Consider the following 18,347-nt stretch of genomic DNA (forward strand, 5'->3'; position numbering starts at 1 on the left):
GTCTGTACAAACTGCAAGAATTCCATCTCCACATTTGATGTACTCAAGAGAAATAATGTATGACTTGTGAAGTCCAACTTTTTTCTTAGCATCATACGTTCCTGCTTTCATACTCTTTTTTTCATTACATTCTGCAATGTAATGAAGGAGAGCCTCCACACGGTGATATTCCTTCCTTATTGATGTGTTTTGTACAGATGAGTCTGATATGGTTGTGACATCTTTCAAGTATGGGTATTTTAGTTCAGTTTCTTTTGTTCTGTCATTCCTACATTCCGAATATCGTAGATTCTCTCTGCCACTAATGTATGCTGAAGGATTATTGTTAAAAGATTCAATGTTGTTACGAAGGAACTTAAGTGCTGGTTTTACTACCGACGGTGTCTTTGTTTTAATCTGAGTATGATCTTCGTATGATGTTCCAAGGGATGAGAAATCACATGTTTTTCCCTTCTTAGTCCTATTTCTCTGTGGAAGATCTCCATACAAATGTTTATGCCTTCTAGTTGAGCTTGTTATGACCTCTGCAAATGTTATCTTTAGTGGTGTGTTTTCTTCTCTCACTATACCACATGATACCCATGTTTTTGTTATATAGCACCCATTGTTAAAATTTCCACATCTCCATCTGATACTGACCCCTTTACCATTTAGCCTTAACTGATCCATGGTTGATCTAAACTCTGCTCCTTTCGAATGCCATAATACCGTGTTATCATTTAAGTGATACCCAGAAAAAAAAGACGTCCACTGAGACTTGAAAGTAATTTTAACTCCTTCGGTGTCAATAGCTGCACTAAATATCTTCCAGTCAACATCAAATTGTCTGCCCTCAAGTGGTACCGGGTCTTCACAGTCCAAACAAAAGTCCCCCCGTGGAAGCTGTTGATCAAGTGCTACACTCCAAAATTCCTGTGTCAATCCATTTTGCCTGCTTGAAGTGTCAATTGCTTTATGAATTGACTCTTCAGTTTCAACAGTGACAAAACTCGGAGCCAGAACAATCTTAGACTTCACATTTTCAATTTCTGCATCTGACATCTTGGGACATTTTGAAAGGGATCCTTCTGGCGTGTCACTTTTTCGTTTCCTTGCTCGCCTGCTTTTAAATCCTTCAGGAGTGAGTTGAGATTCATAGATATGTCGTTTTCGGAGGAGTATTCTATCTTCAATGTCAGTAGCAATTTTGAAGCAACCATCTTCTGTTCTCTCCACAAAGACTTTTCCTCTGTCTGTAAGCTTATAGTAAATATTTCTGTACCCATCCTCAAAATTGATGTAATCTGGGATTATATCATCAAACAGTACAATAACAAACGCTTTAGAATGTTGTGCTAGAAGTCCGTGGCTTTTCATGGATTGAATTTTAGTTTTACCAACTTTAGACCAAACCGATTTTGCAGTAGTCCCTCTGGCTACGTGAATGATCGTTGTTTTACTTTGAAATCTACCTAATTCAGCTATAGTTAAAAGCAGCTTGGATGCAACATCGGTAACATCTACATAGTCATCAGGATTTCTGTTAGATCTCAAGCAATTATCGCAGCTTTTTTGACATTTTTCACCTGATTCTGGTAGACTTTGTCCAAAATGTTCTAGCAAAAATTTCCACCGACATTCTTTGGTGTGGCAGTATGCTAAAACTTTTAGTTGTGATTTCATCATTTCTTCTTTTGTTTTTACATTTTCTTCTTTATACCTATTGCTTGACTGACGCTTTAGGTCCTCATCATTGTAAAACAATACACACTGTGCAAGGGAGTTATTTTGTCGTCCAGCTCTACCAGCACCCTGCATATATACTTCTAAAGAATCTGGAGCTTCATAGTGGATCACCAATGTAACGTCAGGAATGTCTATGCCTACACAAAGTGCTTTCGTTGCTGCAATTAACTTGACATTTGGAGACAATATAGTAGCCATGGAATTGGTTTTGTCTTCAACCCGACCATGGTAATAATGCACACCAGAATGTAATTTGCATAATTAATGGAGACATTTTATAAACCCACTGGTATGACAATTCAGAAATGCAACCTATGAGAAATAAACTTTATAAAGGGACATTGATAAATAAAAATTATGCAAATGAAGATCTAATATGTATTACCAATGAGAAAATACTGTTGTTTCATATTGGCAGATAACTGGAATTTCATACTTGTGGAACACCTAATATTAACAGAAAGGGCACAAGCAACCTATGGCACATAAAACATAACAAGCAGCACCAACAACAAATAGCTAGAGGCAAATAAAAAACGCTATATATAAAAACAAATTTCATGGAGATTTGGGGTCTTCAGACTCTTGTCATCCTCATTAAATCAGAACCCCTATCGCTCCACGTTACTTTCGCCAGCGATGTAACTTAGACGATAGGGGTCCTGGTTTAAAGGGTGACTCTTGTTGGTCATGCGGTACTGCAGCCGAGTCGCCACGGCAGCCTGCCGTAAGGTCACGCACATATACTCATATATACCATTTTACGCCAAATTCACAATCTTATTCATCCAATGTAAACGCCGACTTACTATACTGCCATATAGTAACGTTCATGGCTTGCTGGGTTTCACATCAATTTTTTTTACAAATGGTAAAAGATTTCTAATTTGTTATCCCATTGTCGTGAAAAAACTGTGTGCTGCTGCCTTAAAATTAAAATCGGATTCAAACAAGTCCAGTTTCCAGTTAAAGTAATTGTTAGCTGAGATTTGAAGTGTTAGCTTTTCCTAATCAAGTGTAGGTTGGTAAATGGTCAAGGATAGGCCCAGCCCCTGGATGACCTCTACAAAACAATACCACGTGTTGTGCTATGTACTGGTATGTTTATGTATAATTTGGTTGTCGTATGCTATACTTTTCCTTTTCGCAAAGTACCGGGACCGGGTTTTAAAATGTGACCGCGGTAATAGATAAGGCACTTGAATATTGTACTATCATGTTTATCCGCGAATTATACCAACAAGAACTGCAATAAAATCACATAACTACTGTATTCGGAAAAGGTACCAAGACAACCGGGCACATATGAAAATGTCACAGAGCTACCGCAACTTCAAAGGATGGACTTACTACTAGTCTGCTTTCCCGTTTCAGATGCCTCAAGAAGTCATAACCCACTATGATATTTCTAACTCGCTCAATATTGCATATTAACTAGCAAAGAAGAAATTAGGTGAATTGTGACTTACCATCTTAGAATTCATATTTGCCGGATGTCTTGTGACCGCACAGCACACCGTGAAGACGCGCAGACTTCTTCTTCTTCTCACCGACAAATGACGTAACACGTGGCACCGACGAAGGAAGAAATTGCGGAGTCTGTAGTCTGTGTATAGATGAGACGGACGGACAGGCGGGCGACTATCACTCAAAAAAAGCTCTATAATGTCCTACCACGTGTCGAAACAAAGTAGACCACTTTGACCGCGACTTACGTCAGAAGAAATAAACAAGTCTGTCTGAAGATACTCTCAACGACGTAACAACCACACGCGACACACCGTGAAGACGCGCAGACTTTTTCTTCTTCTCACCGACGAATGACGTAACACGTGGCACCGACGAAGGAAGAAATTGCGGAGTCTGTAGTCTGTGTATAGATGAGACGGACGGACAGGCGGGCGACTATCACTCAAAAAAAGCTCTATAATGTCCTACCACGTGTCGAAACAAAGTAGACCACTTTGACCGCGACTTACGTCCGAAGAAATAAACAAGTCTGTCTGAAGATACTCTCAACGACGTAACGACCACACGCGACACACCGTGAAGACGCGCAGACTTTTTCTACTTCTCACCGACGAATGACGTAACACGTGGCACCGACGAAGGAAGAAATTGCGGAGTCTGTAGTCTGTGTATAGATGAGACGGACGGACAGGCGGGCGACTATCACTCAAAAAAAGCTCTATAATGTCCTACCACGTGTCGAAACAAAGTAGACCACTTTGACCGCGACTTACGTCAGAAAAGTAACCTTGAAGATTTGCGAGATGGCTATCAGATGATACCGTGAACGGAACGCACTGTCCAAAGGACGTTGTCAAACAAATGTCCTCTGGTTGAAAGGTGGTCTGGACTCGCGCACTTAAAACAAGGTAAAATAAACACACTGCACAGCACAAAACCTAAACTACAACATAGAAACTTCGTACTAAAAGGAACATTAAAGTCTCTAATGAAAATTTTCAGGGTCGATTTCATGACATATGGATGTAGTGACGTTCTAAAAAACAATTATTTCAGTTCTTCGGACCTCTTCATGTCAATGGGATAAGCCACGAACGCCGCACCGGTATTCAATTTCATAAAGTCCACTGAAAGATCCCAGTTTTTTTACGGATTTAGGGTGTTTGTAGCTGCTTACTGATAACGCGTTATGTACTTTACCTTGTTGTTAATATTTGGCGATAAAGGAAAGAAAGATAGAGTTTGAATTATTTACAAATCACACTTTCTTACGGGGAAGAGAAGTTCGCGGTATCATCTTGTTCTAAAGGTCAGTCAGTTAAAAGGTAAAATGAAAGTGTTCATCGTGTTTTCAAGTTCACGATATCTTTATGTTTGCGATGGAAGCAAGAGTTCGCTGTTACGCTGTTCAGAAATATGCATGTCTTTTGAACCACGACAGACATTCCAGGTCCCTCTAGCGTTCAGCCAGTGGCGCGTTTTCACATCTGGTAGAAAACAATGGTGTAGTGATCTTACCCCATCTCCTATAATCGGTGATATGCAGCGTTAAATCGCTACTAAATCATGTCGCCGCGCAGTGACAAGAAAACACGTGTTTCGTGAACAGCTTGTGGGAATTAAGACTTCTGCTACGTGTCGCTTTAAAAATTTAGAAGTTAATGATAGTTTTGCGTGTATTCAATCATTGTGGACTTTGGTTGATGGCGGCATATTTTGCGCATTGTAAAGGATTCAGTGTGTAGACGAGACAAGTCGATACTGACAAATCATAAGGTTAATGACCCCCACTAGGGGGCTAGCCGTTACAGCATGTGCAGGGTCGGTCGTTACATCTTACATGACAGCCTGACTTGCTGCATGCTCGGCGCGCGATATCAGGCTACAGGAGGGCTGTGTCATGGATCTGGTGTCATCAACCCCAGAACAACAACACGTCAGAGTGCATCGTATTTGTTTGGACTTGCCGTTGACATGGCGACAATAATAATGATAATAATGATAAGGTTATTGCAAATTCCTGCCCGAAGGTATGTCTCGAGTCTTCAACCTGTTGTACCGGTACTAGCCAGGTTGATTAGGTACCCTGTAGTGATGTTGTCAGCCAAATTCTAACCTTGACCGAGCAGCAAAGCTAATGGTCCAATTTGCCGCTTCAGTCCATGGCCATCTGGTTATGTTGAGAAATCAGAGGTCTAAATCAGGAAGTACTTGACCTTATTATGAAAAGCAGATGTTGTAGGAGAAAAAGTTATGCAATGAAATATGATCGCCCTGTATTGGAGATTTGATGTATACAATAATTATACATTATGAGCGAAGAAAGGTGTGGTCAAATCCTTACACTACCGCCGCCTCTGACCAAGAATGTTACATACATATATAACCTCCTTGCTCTGACAGGGCGATTTGGACGAGATATAAAATCAGTTGATTAGCCTACGATCTCTTATAATTAATCCCAGCTCGACAGGAGGCCAGCCACTTCCCACCTCCTGGCACGGGTAACAGGATCACACATGTCGTCTGTACAGAACTCGCTCCCAGACAACGCTCTATGCAAAATTCGGAGGGTTCCAGGCTCTGCCTACGTATTATGCTAAATTCATTTGTCAAAGAAACATCTCTGCTCCAAATTTGGAAGCTTTACAATGCCATATACATGACTCTTACACATAGCGGGTGAACTTAAGCGTCAAAGTTTGTGATTGGTGAGGTTTGAAAATGGCTGAAAATGTCCATCCATTGAATTGATATTTTAGAGATTAGGGGTCTGGCATCCAGGCTATATAAAAACTGTCGCTGGTATATTTTGGGTACGGTGGACCAAGTATAAAGGGGGGGGGGGGGGGCTTCATCGATAAATCTTGAAAATCAAACCCTGTGGAATAGAATTACCTGAGTTGTTTGACGATCTCAAAGTAAGCACAAGGTAAGACAATCTATAATCTGGTAGTACCAGACTAGCACGGTAGCACCACTTCATGTCAATGGGATAAGCCACGAACGCCGCGCCGGTATTCAATTTCATAAAGTCCACTGAAAGATCCCAGTTTTTTTACGGATTTTAGGGCGTTTGTGGCTGCTTACTGATAACGCGTTATTTATCTTACCTTGTTGTTAATCTACCTTAACAATATTTGGCGATATAGCTACGGCCGCGTGGCGCGTTGGATACACCCGATCCCTCGATCTCGGAAGTTAAACGCAACGCGCGGTCCGGACAGTGCTTGGATGGGGGACCAACCAAGGACGTCCGGATTGCTGTAGCCTCACGAAGCTTTCCACGAAATCGTCTTCTGGGAGGGACGTAAAACGGGGGTCCCGTGCTCGAGGAGGTGCCTCGAACACGTTAAACAGCCTCATTACCCTACACATTGGGTACCTGCCTGTGGCACTGGCTGCAAATACACCTGATATTATTATTATTATTATTATAAAGTCGCGGTATCATCTAGTTCCAAAGGTCATTCAGTTAAAGGTAAAATGAAAGTGTTCATCGTGTTTTCAAGTTCACGATATCTTTATGTTTGCGATGGAAGCAAGAGTTCGCTGTTACGCTGTTCAGAAATATGCATGTCTTTCGAACCACTACAGACATTCCAGGTCCCTCTAGCGTTCAGCCAGTGGCGCGTTTTCACATCTGGTAGAAAACAATGGTGTAGTGATCTTACCCCATCTCCTATAATCGGTGATATGCAGCGTTAAATCGCTACTAAATCATGTCGCCGCGCAGTGACACGAAAACACGTGTTTCGTGAACAGCTTGTGGGAATTAAGACTTCTGCTACGTGTCGCTTTAAAAATTTAGAAGTTAATGATAGTTTTGCGTGTATTCAATCATTGTGGACTTTGGTTGATCGCGGCATATTTTGCGCATTGTAAAGGATTCAGTCTGTAGACGAGACAAGTCGATACTGACAAATCATAAGGTTAATGACCCTCACTAGGGGGCTAGCCGTTACAGCATGTGCAGGGTCGGTCGTTACATCTTACATGACAGCCTGACTTGCTGCTCGGCGCGCGATATCAGGCTACAGGAGGGCTGTGTCATGGATCTGGTGTCATCAACCCCAGAACAACAACACGTCAGAGTGCATCGTATTTGTTTGGACTTGCCGTTGACATGGCGACAATGTCCCGAGTCTTCAACCTGTTGGTTCTAGACCAAGCTGAAGCTAGCCCTCGATTCGGCCTTCGATTCACAGCCTTCGTTTCAGCCCTCGATTGGATTTTGCCGCCGATTCAGCCTTCGATAAGAGGGAATAGACAGAACATAGCAACCTATTCAGTTACCGATTCGAAAAACCTAGAATCTATGCCAGCTCTCTTACAACGAACACAAAAGGCAATACAAGGCTCAACTAGTACCAAACAAGGAGATATTTACTTGCAAATAATGTCGGAAAGGACATAATATCACGAAATCGGCATAAAATAATAGTGACAACTGACAAGGGACACTGGCCCTCGATTCGGCCGTCGATGGGATTTTATCAGATGTGGCCCATGAACTTGAAATAGTGATTAGGATACGTTGAGATCTAGAGTACTTTATGCAAGTATCAAATTCAACTGGCCGGATCTTATGAACGAGCCACAGGGGGTCTCATCAAGCCCCGGTGAAGCTAGCCCTCGATTCGGGCATCGACTTGCCTGGGAAAAAAAGGCTTGCTGGACGGCTTGTAGCGCTTTCTGCTGTTTATCTAGATGTGGCCCATGAAATTGAAATAGTAACTAGGATACATTAGGATCTAGAGTACTTGTGGCCCATGAATTTGAAATAGTAATTAGGATACATTAGGACGTTGAATTTGATACTTGCATAAAGTACTCTAGATCCTAATGTATCCTAGTTACTATTTCAACTTCATGGGCCACATCTAGATAAACAGCAGAAATCGCTACACGCCGTCCAGCAAGCCTTTCTTTCCCAGGCAAGTCGATGCCCGAATCGAGGGCTAGCTTCAGCTTGGTGCTTCTAGTGCCGTACTATACTTTAACTGTATGCTTAGCTGTTGACAATTGGATCCTAATTATATTCCCCTTCCAGTGGGAAGGGGGATATACTGTTTTTGCTTGCCTGTTCTTCTTCTTCTTCTTCTTCTTCTTCTTCTTTCTTCTGCCAAAAACCAAGTAGATGTGCGGTGGTAGCTCTACTAATGGTATTGCAGCAAGTTATATGTACCTTATGTTACAATGTACGGATGTTATATTTGAGATGTAGGTACCTATAGGAAAGGTGAATACACCTGACAATAAATTGTGCTAATGAGGACATCATTTGCATAATTTATGCAAAAACTTGTATTGCGTTTACAGTAAAAGCTGCAGATGTCATATTTGAGATGTAGATAAATTTAGGAAAGGTAAACACACCTGACCATGAATTATGCTAATGAGGACCTCATTTGCGTAATTTATGCAGAAACTTGTATTTCCCTTACCGTAAAAGCTACAGATGTCATATTTGAGATGTAGGTATCTGTAGGAAAGGTGGACACACCTGGCAATAAATTATGCTAACGAGGACCTCATTTGCATAATATATGCAAGAACTTGTATTGCGTTTACAGTAAAAGCTGCAGATGCCATATTTGAGAAGTAGATATATTTAGGAAAAGTAAACACACCTGGCCATGAATTATGCTAATGAGGACCTCATTTGCATAATTTATGCAGAAAATTGTATTTCCCTTACCGTAAAAGCTACAGATGTCATATTTGAGATGTAGGTATATTTAGGAAAGGTGAACACACCTGGACATAAATTATGCTAATGAGGACCTCATTTGCATAATGTATGTATATCCCTTACCGTAAAGACTACGGATGGCATATTTCAGATGTAGGTACCTTCAAGAGAGGTGAACACACCTGTACATAAATTATGCTAATGCGGACCTCATTTGCATAATGTATGTATATCCCTTACCGTAAAGACTACGGATGGCATATTTCAGATGTAGGTACCTTTAGGAGAGGTGAACACACCTGTACATAAATTATGCTAATGCGGACCTCATTTGCATAATTTATGCATATACTTGTTTTTCCCTTACTGTAAAGGCTACGGATGAGATGCAGGTACCTTTAGGAAAGGTCAGAAAACCCGGCCATAGATTATGCTAATGAGTGCATTATGCATAATTTATGCATATCCCTAGCCATAAAAGCTACGGATGTCATATTTGAGATGTAGGTACCTTTAGGAAAGGCCGAACACACCTGGCCATAAATTATGCTAATGCCGACCTCCTTTGCATAATTTATGCAGAAACTTCGTCATATCCTTACAGTCAATGCTAAGGATGTCATATTTGCGATGTAGGTAATGGGAGGGGAATATTCTGCATTTTCCCGAAAATGTTGCCATTCTAGTATTAACTACGCATTTCATCACATTTCACTTCATTTACGCAGTACCAATCCATCTGATTATGTTGAGATTCAGAGGTATGGATTGAGAATTCCTTGACCTTTATAGTGCAAAACAATAAAACGAGGATGTTATGTCCTGAGAGGGCTACCCTGGAATCCAGAGCAATCATACCGAGCGACCTTCATCGGCCCGTGCCCGGAGCTTCCTCGGGACCTACCCTCCCCCTGGCCCGACAACGTACCCCGCCCCACTCCCCGCTAGCTAGCCTGGTCCCAGTCTCTAGGGTCGGCTTAGTGGTGTTTTACCGGGCCAGTCAGTTTCTGATGGCCTTTCTACCTCTGGCTGCCATAGGCTGCCATCCTACTTCCGCTACACCCCACCGCTACACTGCGGATCTTGTGTGGTTAGCGGGAAGTGGGGCGGGGTAGATCTTCGGGGGAGCGGAAGGATAGGCCCCGAGGAAGGTCCGGGCGCGAGCCGGTACATATGCTCTGGATTCCAGGGTATGAGAGGGCTTAAACGCGAGGAGGTTGAAATGAGAGTAAGCTCGAGGGAAGACGAGTCTAATCTGGAAGTGCGAAAGATATCGGATTGACATAATCACTGCCGACAACTATACTTACTTTTCTGTTACTGAAAAAAACAGGCACTCATCTGAACGGACAGGCGTGACGATAAACGTAAACTAGTTTGAATTGGCCCTTTCGCACAGCTCTTATCCCATTTTTTTGCCAGGGAATTGATGGGATAAGGGGTTGGCGCCGGTTACTATCCCAACAATACACTAGTAAGAGATGTCTCTTATAGTGAATCGCTGGGATAAGGGAGTGCTATCCCAACGATACACTAGTAATAGTTATTTAGATATCTCTTATAGTGAATCGCTGGGATAAGGGTGTGCTATCCCAACAATACACTAGTAATAGTTATTTAGATATCTCTTATAGTGAATCGCTGGGATAAGGGAGTGCTATCCCAACAATACACTAGTAAGAGATATTTAGATTTCTCTTATAGTGAATCGCTGGGATAAGGGAGTGCTATCCCAACAATACACTAGTAAGAGATATTTAGATTTCTCTTATAGTGAATCGCTGGGATAAGGGAGTGCTATCACAACAATACACTAGTAAGAGTTATTTAGATTTCTCTTATAGTGAATCGCTGGGATAAGGGTGTGCTATCCCAACAATACACTAGTAATAGTTATTTAGATTTCTCTTATAGTGAATCGCTGGGATAAGGAAGTGCTATCCCAACAATACACTAGTAAGAGATCTCTCTTATAGTGAATCGCTGGGATAAGGGTGTGCTATCCCAACAATACACTAGTAAGAGTTAAATAGATATCTCTTATAGTGAATCGCTGGGATAAGGGTGTGCTATCCCAACAATACACTAGTAATAGTTATTTAGATTTCTCTTATAGTGAATCGCTGGGATAAGGAAGTGCTATCCCAACAATACACTAGTAAGAGATTTCTGTTATAGTGAATCGCTGGGATAAGGGGGTGCTATCCCAACAATACACTAGTAAGAGATTTCTCTTATAGTGAATCGCTGGGATAAGGGGGTGCTATCCCAACAATACACTAGTAAGAGATATTTAGATTTCTCTTATAGTGAATCGCTGGGATAAGGGGGTGCTATCCCAACAATACACTAGTAAGAGATATTTAGATTTCTCTTATAGTGAATCGCTGGGATAAGGGGGTGCTATCCCAACAATACACTAGTAAGAGATATTTAGATTTCTCTTATAGTGAATCGCTGGGATAAGAGGGTGCTATCCCAACAATACACTAGTAAGAGATATTTAGATATCTCTTATAGTGAATCGCTGGGATAAGGGGGTGCTACACTAGTAAGAGATATTTAGATTTCTCTTATAGTGAATCGCTGGGATAAGAGGGTGCTATCCCAACAATACACTAGTAAGAGATATTTAGATATCTCTTATAGTGAATCGCTGGGATAAGGGGGTGCTATCCCATGAATTTACTAGTAAAGGAGATATTTAGATATCTCTTATAGTGAATCGCTGGGATAAGGGGGTGCTATCCCATGAATTTACTAGTAAAGGTTTCAAAAATTGTCTTTCTAGTGAAATAATGGGATACATTTGTGACAGACGTTATCACGTGTAAAAGTAGTTATCACGGTTTTCGATTGAAAGAATTTTTTGGGATAAAAAAATGGGATAAATAGCTTGAGCTGTATAGTACAGAGACATTGTAAACAGTACAGGCTCCACGATTCTATCCAAGCCAACACGTTGGCGAACATGTGCAGAACAACAACAAAACGAAGTAAAGCGAACTTAATTGCTGAATTTCAACCCAAATTGAATCACACAAGATCGTAGGCAAGATACATGGTAGACTGTACAGGCTCCATGGTTCTATCCTAAAATACAGATCCAGGTATTTGTTTTGCCAACTCACAAATTTAGCCATTGACCTCCACAATGATACATTCTTGGCCACCGAATACGATGATTACAAAATTACAGCAGCAAAGCGAATGACCAAGAACACCACAAGCGAACACAACAGCCCTTGGCAGTATGATATTCCAGTTCAGAGAAAAGACGAGGTTATTTTGTGGTCTTTCAAAGGTCACTGGTACAATCCGGCTTATTGTGTGAGCTGGTCTACTAAAAACCGCCCACTTCTGTTCGACCAAGTAGCCCGTATCTAAAGGCTATCGTGTCAGTACCTCAGTTTCAGTCAATGGAGTTTTTGTGAACTGCTAAGTTGTGGTTTTGCATATCGTTACCCCGTCGTCGTCTACGAAAAAAGCAAACGCTGAAACTTAGCCAGACCCTTGAAAAGATGTAACGTAATTTGTCGCCACGGCACCGCCATATAGACCTTGGCATAACGTACTCAGTCTGGCCTTCAGTTGGTAAATTAGTTTAATGTGTTTACTTGTGTTTCACGAGTTTTACGTGGTAGATTTCACACACATCATTTGTGCAACATGGCATCCAAGGCCAACTATACACTAGGAACACTTGGATTGATACAAGATTGCCTTCCGACAAAATGGAGTGGTTACAAGTACAGGCTACTTGGCTGTATTCATGCTTATGTTCGCAAGTTTCTTCTACAAGCAATGAGTTATCGATTTTTTATCTTTTAAGATCAAAGTCCAAAGTGTAGTCCATTGGCGCTTTGAACAGCTCGAACAATAGTATAAAGGTTCTAAAAGTTTTAGAGCCACCCAGTATAAATAAACTACAAACGTTAGATATTTTGAAATGAGGTGGATTTACGGGGACGTACCTTGTAAGGTGCCGACTGAATTGACGAGAGCGTGGCGGAGAAATATCACGATCGCTTCCCGGTAACCTCCTGTCGTGGTGTCGCCCTCAGCTGAAAAGTCTGTAGCCCGGGTTTGGTGCCCCTTCTCTAAAATACCGTCCCACAAAGCCGAGCGCGTTGTGACGTCACAGATCGAACACAAAAGATGGCGCCGTCGGGGTCTCCTCGCCGCGTTAGCGTCACAGAAAAGAACCACGAAAAACTGGGACAAAAGCCGAATATTAATGACAGGCCGACCTTTCAAGCAATCGTTCTAAACTGTGTGAAGTGATTAAGTCTCACTCCTTCTTCAGGTGGGTCTGAAATAGCCTTTGGTGGTTCGCCGACAGGTGTGCAGGAGTCCCTGTCACCGTAGATTGCCCAGGTCGTTCATACTGCGTGACACCCCCTTTGTTTATGTCATTTTAAAAATGTGTGATCCAGCCTGCCATCGCCTGGAGCGGCCCAGAAAACTGGCCGGACAAGTCATCATTATAGAAAGGCCTCGAATGCAGTAGAAAGCCCCTCTCTCTCGTAATGTCGCCTACTCTGTTTACAAGTCATACGTTATATGTTGAAACTATTTGTTTATGGAAATCGCGAAGCTTCGCGACCGTGAAAACTCGCCTGGCGAGTCGCCATTATAGAATGGCCTAGAAAACTCCTTTCTCTGCCAGAGTCGCCTAATTCGTTTACAAGTCGTAGGGTGTGTGTTGAAACTATTTGTCTATGGAAATCGCAAAGCTTCGCCCTAGTTTCTTGGCCACTCCATTCTTTGTTAAGTTTGCTGTAACTCGTATTTATTCATTTTCTTGACATTAAGGGCAGTTAGAAATGAAAAATTTTGCTCCTCAGAATAAATGAATACGTGTGTTTCATACACACGTTTGCAACGTTTTCAACACATTGAGATTATGGTGTGTTATTCTAGAGGTACAGATAAAGAATCTGTGTATTTTGTGCTAGAATCGTCATTTATTTCGACAAAACACATAACTTTCATTGACTTCGACATATCAAGAATGTTACAGGTGGTTAAGGAGGTTAACCTCGTCAGTTATATGATATAAATAACACAGTATAACTTCTTGTCAATCAACCGTCTCAAATGGTAGCTTCTCAGAAATAGAGAACATGAGTAATTATGAGATGATGACCTTCAGCTATTTGTGTGTTTTATACAGCCTCCGTTGCAGACTCCTTCTGGCTGTTTTCTTTTTCAAGTTGTCGTTTTCTGAATAATTTTTTGTGTGTTATTCCTGGCCGGTAACTTGAAAAAAGAAAACAACCTGACGGACTCTGCAACGGAGGCTATATTATATACACAATTTTGACATGCTTTCAACACACTGGGATAATAATGCGCTATCATTCTGGTAGTATCTGTGTATTTTCTGCAGGAATTGAACTTCGACACTTGTCTCGATAAAACACATAACTTTTACTGACTACGACATATCAAGAAGGTTACAGGAGGTTAACCACCTTTGTTGTATAAGTCACACTGTATGACTTCTTGTCCATCAGTCGTCTCAAATGCTCCTTCCTGGAAATAGAGAATATGAGTAATTATGATGACCTTTACATGTGTGTTGTATGCACAATTTTGCTATGCTTTCAAAATACTGGGATTATATTGTGCTATCATCGAGGTAGACTGTGTGTTTTGGATTTGAATTAACGACACTTGTTTCGATAAAATACATAACTTTCACTGATTACGACATCAAGAAGGTAACAGGAGGTTAAGGAGATTGATGAACCATCTTGGATATATAACTAACACTGTATAACTTCTTGTACATCAACCGTCTCAAATGCTCGCTTCTCAGAAATAGAGAATATGAGTTATTATGAGACGACGACCTTTAGATATGTGTGTGTTTCATACATAATTTTGCAATTCTTTCAACACAATGCCAATGGGACAATACTGTAAATACAGAAATATTTGTGGGTATTTAATTTCGCGGGAGAAAATGGAGAGTTTGCCGCGGTTTTGAGTTCACCTTTGGAACAATGGTAGCGCTACAGTCACACAACGGAACTACTTGTCACGGTGGTTTTAAGTTCCTGGTAAAGAGTTCATCGCAAAAACCGCGAACATAAAACCACCGCGCACATTTCTGCATTTACAGTATTGTGCTACCATCCAGGTAGAATCCGCGTATTTTATGCAAGAATCGGACGCAGACACTTGTTTCAATAAAACACATAACTTAAACCGACTACGGCATATCAAGAAGGTTACAGGAGGTTAAAGAAGGTTAACAACCTTGATTATATAAATCACACTGTATAACGTCGTGTCCATCAAATGTCTTCTTGGAAATAGATAATATCAGCAATTAGGCCACAGCAAGTAGTTTCTATGGATGACATCAGCCCGCTCATTAATTTTCGCCTGATTTCGAAATAAAAAACCAGAAATTTCATTGCCCTCCGACGGTGGTCAACATGCCAAAAATGGGCAAATATGTCGTAAACGTTGACAGTCTAAGGTGTTTCATTGCATATGAATACCCAGTGTGGTTCCTGCCCATGATGGTATAAGAACAAGCCGTTTTCTGTATTTGTTCTAACAAGGACATTATACAAATAATGGGGGGGGGGGGGGGGGTCTAGTTAATTGAGCTGTATACACAAGGTGTGTTGATGAAGGTTAGACATCCAGGTAATTCAGGTCGTCCATTCACAAGGTGTTTCATCACATATAAATACCCAGTGTAGTTGCATCAGATGATGGTACAACAAGCTCTTTTTTGCATTTGTTGTAGTTAGTCTATTGAGTGGATACACATCTACAATGACATGTTTACTGTTGAATCAAGGAGGTTTTATATTTTATATGAAACCTCATTGGTTGAATACAGCAATAAAAGACCTGTTTGTCACGATATCATATTTCGTGGCCTCAATTCTTGTTTACCAAGATTTATGATCTCAAAATTTGAAAATATAGGAATCTTCTCTTTTTTGCCCGCCTTGTTTTTTTTTCGCCCTATCTCATTAATTTTGGAGTCTGCGGAGGATGTCATCCATAAAATTTACTTGCTGTAGCCTTATCACAATGACCTTTTGACTTTTGTTCTAGAAGATTCTGGAGGAATCCAAACTGCTTAAGAGCGATCAGTGCTCTTATTTTCGAAAACAAGGGACAACGTAGTAGTGTGTTTTAAATCGGAGTAAAGTTTGATAGTAGTTAGTGTTGTTAGCCTCGAAGTCACTTACTTGGACCACATGATGATGGTGTAGATCACAGCTCATACGACAGGAGGCGTTCCTGGCATAAATGGATCCGGGACATCCAGAGTGGCCTGAGTGAAGACACGCACAATTTTAGGATGGCAATATCTTAATAAGTTACTTTAAAAGGGAAAATGTTCGCGATTTCGTTTGTTCGCGATTTTCCCGGTGACTTCTTCACCGCGAACACAGTACAAACCTACATTTTGTACAAGCCAGTTTCAATCGCTAACTTAAAACCACTGCCGGAATACTTCATTTTCTCCCTAAACGTGCAATCAAATCCCCGCAAACACTCCCCTTTTTACAGTAATCTGATGGAAAAAAACCTACCCCCTGCCCGAATGGAATAGCCAACCAATAACCTGAGAAATCCCGGCACACCTGTTTCTGGTTTGTGATGTGGCATAGTCTTGCTGAGTTGCTGTGGTCTCGGCACGTGTGTTTGGTATCATATTAGTGTACCCATCAAGCTCCCACAAATCATGTACATACGTGGTGTAAAAATGAAAAATCCTGACCAAGAAAGTGTATGTGTTTGTGTGTGTGTGTGTGTGTGTTTGTTTGTGTGTGTGTGTGTGTGAATGTATTTTTGTATGTATGTATGTATGTATGTATGCGTGTGTGTGTGTGTGTGTGCGTGTGTGTCTGTGTGTGTGTGCGTAAGTCTATGCGCAAGTCCAAATTCCCCACCCAATAAGAGGGACAAATTTAAGTAAAAACATTTAGTTGCCATAATGTAGTTAGTTTTGTGTGTTTAGAATCATTTCACAATGTTTTGTGTTTCACAACGAATTTAACGATAAAGACGAAACCATAAAGGCAAAGCACAGCACTATCCTTATCTGCTGTGAAAGGTCTGCATCTGGTATTATTTAACTTAAGTTAATTTTTACAGGCACTAGGTATTTACGCGTACATTACATCATATCAAGGCCCCATATCACTGTGGCCCGACAAGCGGAGGACGTTTTGTCAAGCAGCTAGTATTATAGCCTGGATACCAGACCTTTCGCGCTAGGCTGGGGGAGAACATCATACGCGATATAGAGTTTGCACCCGGTCCCTCTTTGCAGCCGATTTCCGATGCTAACCGATCCTAACTGTGGACAGTGGTGGCGGGGCAAGTTGCTTCCCCGGCCGAACGGGAGTAGCGACAGTACCCAGGCTATCATCGGGTAAGCTTGAAAGTAACGTTCTGTGTTGTAATCCCCAGGTCCCGAGTACCCCCCTCTTCCTAGCTCCACGTGGAGATTGTTGACATTGTTGCATCCTTGAACACCTACTGCGACTTTGATGACCTTTGATGATTTGATCCACGTCCACATCCGGGACATCTCTTCCCAATTGCCAAGATATGTAAGGCTCCGGGTTGTCAGTAGCACGTCTTTATTTATCCGTGTTTTTTTTAAACGCATTTCTCTTGGTTCTCGTCGCCTTGCATACACCATTAGAAATACAGTATATGTAAGCACACAAATTGTGCAAAACAGGCCGGAGCAATACAAAATGTTTGGAACCTGTCTGACTTTCCGCCGCATCCTCGCGGTAAACCAAAAAACACCAGGCGGGCTTCCTACAATCCCTATTACCGAGGAGGACGTCTGTGTTTGCAGTAGTCGATGTTACAATTAGCTTTCCCGCCGCCTTTTGACCTGAAGAGGTCAGGAGTTCTCAGGAGGTGCCTGTTTCCCGTGTAGGTCCTGTCACCAGGTCAGCATGGCCTATTAAAAGAAACATCTCTGTTTTATCTCTGTTTTATATTATTCTGTAGACACATTCATATGTCCAGTACAAGTAGACAAACCTCCCATCGAGAAAATATCTATTCTTGTGTACTTCTACTACATGTATAACTAAAAAGCTGAAGTTCAAGATATTCAATGTTAGCTACTTTATTTTCTATCTATAATCTATTAACTTTCAACATGTTCTGTAATTTTAGCTATGACCTGTACTTGGCCCAGTGTGGATAAATGTGCAATAATGGTCTTCATTCCTTCAATATGTAATAGACCGGAGGAGTACAGGGCAAGTTCGTCTTTTTCTTCATTAGTATGTGCTTATTTAGAACCTAAATAGACTGAGGGGTCCAAGCACAGTACCTCACTTAGGGCACCTGTAACTTAGGTTTGATCCACTCACACCGGGATAAAATCTACACTTTTCGGTGTGATGGGTCCTTTTCCGTGCTTTGGCTTTACATCCCCAACCAAAGC

At 41.4% G+C, this 18,347-nt stretch overlaps 1 protein-coding gene across 3 annotated transcripts in view; it reads right to left on the reverse strand.

The window, feature by feature from the left end:
• The window catches only part of LOC136421360 (uncharacterized), a 38,522-nt gene extending 25,075 nt beyond the window's left edge, over positions 1-13,447 (reverse strand). For 2 of the 3 annotated variants that reach the window (XM_066408596.1, XM_066408595.1), the window contains exon 1: positions 12,865-13,446. The gene's annotated coding sequence lies outside the window, so the exon portion shown is untranslated. Of the gene's footprint in view, positions 1-12,864 lie in introns of all 3 variants that reach the window. The other variant, XM_066408597.1, reaches the window with a different exon arrangement.
• Positions 13,448-18,347: the final 4,900 nt, after the last annotated feature.

This window comes from Branchiostoma lanceolatum, chromosome 16, assembly GCF_035083965.1.
Source record: "Branchiostoma lanceolatum isolate klBraLanc5 chromosome 16, klBraLanc5.hap2, whole genome shotgun sequence".
NCBI classification, from domain to species: Eukaryota; Metazoa; Chordata; class Leptocardii; order Amphioxiformes; family Branchiostomatidae; genus Branchiostoma; species Branchiostoma lanceolatum.